The sequence below is a fragment of the Berghia stephanieae genome, chromosome 7 (assembly GCF_034508935.2).
Source record: "Berghia stephanieae isolate SIO BIC M18660-M18661 chromosome 7, UCSD_Bste_1.3, whole genome shotgun sequence".
Classification (NCBI taxonomy): Eukaryota; Metazoa; Mollusca; class Gastropoda; order Nudibranchia; family Aeolidiidae; genus Berghia; species Berghia stephanieae.
Window position 1 is genome coordinate 59163740 of NC_088366.1, and position 5000 is coordinate 59168739.

The following is a 5000-nucleotide window of genomic DNA, read 5'->3' on the forward strand; positions in this document are numbered from 1 at the left end:
ATATAATCACGATAACATTAATAATAATACACCGGATCAGAAGTTTTAGGGGAAATAGATTAAATTATAATCACCTACCATCTTCAAATTTGAATTTTTTTTTTTTAAATGGAGATAAATAGTTTAGGAAAAGCAGTTTTCATAATTTATAGATTGACGATGATGATGATTATTACGATACCGATTAGATAGGGAAACCGTGCCTCTCCTCTCCGGCTGGCGTTCTCTTCTTGTTCTTCTTCTCCGACTCCTCCCATTAAATTATATTTATAAACACACCCGGTGGCTGATAATTACTTTAATAATGCTTTGGTGTATTATCTTATTGTGTTTGGTAAGGGGCATTTAGACACGCTTGCAAGCGTGAAAACAATTACGTGGTAGTATGCTCTATCCAGAGTGCGCGTACGCACACACACACACACACACACACACACACAAAACACACACACATCCTGAGGGGGTGGGAAACGCATTCCATTTTCACTTAGAAAAGAGAGAGATATAGATAGAGAGAGAGAGAGAGAGAGAGAGAGAGAGAGAGAGAGAGAGAGAGAGAGAGAGAGAGAGAGAGAGAGAGAGAGACAGAAAGAGAGAGAGAGAGAGAGAAGAGAGAGAGAGAGAGGAGAATCGTTTCTTCATAATGACCACTAGCATCTCCTTCTGAATAATCTTCTCCTCCTCCACCTCCTCCTCCTCCTCCTCCTCCTCCTCCTCCTCCTCCTCCTCCTCCTACTACTACTACAACTACTACTACTACTACTACTACTACTACTACTACTACTACTACTACTACTACTACCACTACTACCACTACTACTACTACTACTACTACTACTACTACTACTATACTACTACTACTACTACTACTACTACTACTACTACTACTACTACTACTACTACTAATAATAATAATAATAATGATAATAATAATACCACCACCACAATCACCACCACTACCACTACGACAGCTGCCGTTGCTGCTGCTGCTGTTGTTGCTTCCACCATCACTACCAACTCCAACCACCACTACCAATATAAAGCACACAACAACAACAACAATATGTGCTCATGTCACTTTTACGCCGCTGGCCTTGGACTCAAAAGAAGAAAAATTAAAAAACAAACAAAAAACAAAAAAAAAAACAAGGCAAGCCGCGGCCCTTTTTTCAAAATTCGATTATTTGACATTTGGTGTATCGTATCGTGTCTAATTATAAGCTAGACATGTGATTTATACTGCTCTCTCCGCGCCCCCTTTTAACCTTTACCCCCTCCCCCCCCCCCCTCCCCCAACCCCCTTCATTTTTATTCCTCACATCTCCCTGACACACGTGCATGGCCGTGCGTGCGCGCGCGCAAACACCCCCTCTCCCTCCCCACTCCTACACACAAACACTCACTCAAACACACTCTCTCTCTCTCTCTCTCACACCCACACACACACACACACACACACACACACCCAACTGTTGTTCTTTATAGTGACTTCGTAACGTGTGTACAGTTTATGTGATGTATTATTAATATTTATTATTATTATTATTATTTGTGTGATGCAAAATGACGCGTGTAATGTATTAGTGTGTAGTGTGTACTTTACCACAATAATAAAGCCAGTCTAATCATTAGCCTCGAACCAAAAGCAAAATCAATCTGTTCACATTGCCATCAGTCAGTCCAAATTTAGTTTGCTCGTAGCATGTTTTGTTGTTTGTGTTTATTTCTTGAAGTTGTTCCAATTCAAAGTGTGTAGCGTGGATTATTATTCTCACTAGATTATCATTTCAATCAGACTTTAAACGTCCAAGGTTACACATAGATTTTTTTTTTTTTTAATGTAGATACGACATATCCGATTATTATTATTATTATTATTATTATTATTATTATTATTATTATTATTATTATTATTATTATTATTATTATTATTATTATTATTATTATTATTAGTTGTTGTTGTTTTCTTTTGATTACGTTTTCTCGGGAGGCCTTCCAAAAGCTCCTACATCCCCAGTATTCTTGTTCTAGTAGGGGGTTTGGGAGGGGGGAGACTTTTAAAAAAAAAGTTTCCACCCTCCCAAACCCCCTACTAGAACATTATAAAAAACAAGAATACTGGGGATGTAGGAGCTTTCGGAAGGCATCCCTTTTTCTCTCCTAATTATTTGTTAAGCATAACGTATACTTATATGCAGGTCTGATAATCCTAAAAGTGTTATGGGCTCATTGTTGTTGTTGTGGAAATACTCTTAATTAAATCAACGCCTTATATTAATATTGTCGATTACAACACAAGGTTAAAACAGGCCCATAATTGCGTTCGGTTATCAGACCTGAAAATATGTGCACGTCGGTCTAACCTGTGTTGTGTCGTCATGAAGTAAAACGAGGACAATTTAATTTAATTGTGCGGCTATGTGGTCTTGTGCTATGACATTCGCTTTCGGATCGGAAGGTACTAGGTTCGAGCCTCGCTCGCGCATAGTTGAGTCCTTGGAAAAGACTCTTTACTCACATTCTCTCACCGTACTCAGGTGTAAAATGAGTACCTGGCCGTTAACATCGTTGTCTCTGTCCGAAAAAAAAAAGTCATATCGCCTGACAGTCGTCATATCGCGCCTTACATGTTAACTCACTCAACCCTAAAACCGACTATCTCAGTAGTTTACCCGGGGTTATTTTTACCCCATGCCTATTTATTACATATTTCTGAGACAAATTATAGGCGTAGTATCAAAGCTAATGTTTTTAGATTTTACATGTTAATGATAGTTGAATAAAACTATCCATGCACATGTTCGTTTTAAATACATTTTTTCCAATTTTGAAAAGTAGCAAAAACTCCAGGATTAAATGAGTTAAGTGTTGCTGTTGGCCAGGGACCCTTTGTAAAGCGCTTTGAGCGCGTTTAGTGGATAGTGCGCAAAATAAAAGCTCAAAATTAAAATTTTATTTTAATTTAATTGAGTCAAAAATGGCCAGAATTACGTCATCATTTTGACCAATTTCAAATTGAAGATACAAAGCTCTTTCTCTTCAAATCAGAATCTAATAATACCACCGATAATCAGAAGGTCTGAGGTTCGATTCCCAAGTCGAGGCAGGCGGAATTTATGGGGATGGTTTTTTAAATTTTTAATTCCCTTAAATTTTTCTCTCCGCCTTTTCTGGCACTGTTTCATATAGATAGTATGCGCTTGGCTAAGAAGCTCACAACATTGCCATCCGGAAGGAAAATGGACCAACACACAAAACGGTGTGTATCCATGAACGTTTATAGTCGGGTTAATACAGTTCAGCGGGCATTACTCATAAACGCGGATGGCAAAAAACAATAACAAAGACCTGAGTGACGTCATCTTCGAACTATCTACTATACACACCTTTTTACTCCCAGATTTTTCATAATAGGCATAGTATTAAACTCTCAGAACTAGATCTATCCCATCATAATTACCGTTTAGACACGATGGGTCACACTTTCTTTTACCTTTTGGTTTTGGCCATTTTATTTATTTGTGACTCACCGTCTCTAAACGGTATTATGTCGGGATGACTTGGGTGCAAAAAAATTGAATTTATTGACAAAAACATGAAACTTGGGGTTTGTTTCGATTTGTTATGTTAGAGAATGAAGACAATTTCTCACAATGCAAAAGCTCAAAAATTGGTATGTACTATCAATTTAATTCTTAAAGTCACTTTCGGGATCCAATTCATTCCGACATTATACCGTTTCGAGACGAAGGGTCACATTTATTTATTTATTTATTTATCATTTATTTATAATTTATATTTATTTATTTATTTATTTAATTTATTTTTTCTTTCTATTTAAAAAAAAAGTAATTTCCCCCTTTTCTGTTTTTTTTTTTCTTCTTTTTTCTCTTTCTTTGTAATTTTATTTTGTGTGTGTTTCTTTCTTTTTTTTTTTTTTTTGTTTTTTACTTATTTTTATTTTCGTAAGCCAACTTGACACATCTGTTTCATTCAAGTGGATTTTCTTGCACATAAAAGTGAGTGTTTCACTTAGGACTTTCACAGTCAATCTAGAGAACCTTGTTATCCCGATGAAGAATTTCTGTTGGAAGTCGTCGGTTTCAAAGAGCAGCGCGCACTTTGTAGTTCATAAGTAGTTAAAGTGTGCAAGTTGTTGGTTCAAAGAGTAGCTGTGTGCGCACTTAGTAGTTAGTTAAAAGTGTGCAAGTTGTTGGTTCAAAGAGTAGCTGTGTGCGCACTTAGTAAGTTAGTTAAAAGTGTGGCAATTTGTTGGTTCAAAGAGTAGTGTAGTGTAGCTACAATTTTGTGGTTAATAATAACTATACCTACTGTTTGGTGGTGGTGTGGAAGTGTTTCTATATGTAAATGTTGCTGCTCGAAGCTCGAAGAAATAAATAACAATATGAAATTGAATGTAAGCTTCAATTTAATTACACCCTCCCCCCCCCCCCCCAAAGATTAAAATGGATGTTTCGGGTTTCCCCTAAATCAACAAAATAGGATGAATGAAACACTACATACGAATGAGATACTGTGGTAGTGACTTTTTGTGTATTCATCTTAACAACGCCTCTACCACATTATCTCATTCGTTTGTAGTGTTTCATTCATCCTGTTTTGTTGATAAAGGGGAAACCCGAAACGTCCATTTTCACCTGTTTTCGTCATAAAATTGAAGCTTACATTCAATTTCACACTGTTATTTATTTGAAGTGTTTCTATCTATGTAATTCGATGATCGTTTGTGACTGTGATATTTGTTTTACTTACTTATTATCGTATCAAGTTTATTTGATATCAGTAGGGCGGAATAAGAACCCATTGTTACACATTGAATATAAATATAGTCTCTTTTAAATGCATGACGTGAAAAAGACAGTTGCAATTGGTTGCTATCCTTTGGATACATTATGTATTTTAAATAAAATGTTTCAAATTGTGTTTCTCTCTTCACCAGTCATTTTTCCAGGAAAGTTTGAAATTCAACGTGGGTTTAT

General features: G+C 36.3%; 1 protein-coding gene across 6 annotated transcripts in view; it reads left to right on the forward strand.

Annotated features, from left to right (window-relative positions):
• LOC144977567 (uncharacterized) overlaps window positions 1-5000 on the forward strand; it is a 191272-nt gene that overhangs the window by 154581 nt on the left and 31691 nt on the right. Inside the window, exon 1 of one of the 6 annotated variants that reach the window (XM_078922927.1) lies at window positions 1511-1674. The exons of 1 other annotated variant lie outside the window; for it this stretch is intronic. The gene's annotated coding sequence lies outside the window, so the exon portion shown is untranslated. Of the gene's footprint in view, window positions 1-1510; window positions 1812-4043; window positions 4245-5000 lie in introns of those variants that run through there. 4 more of the 6 variants (XM_078922928.1, XM_078922926.1, XM_078922929.1 and 1 more) reach the window with 4 other exon arrangements.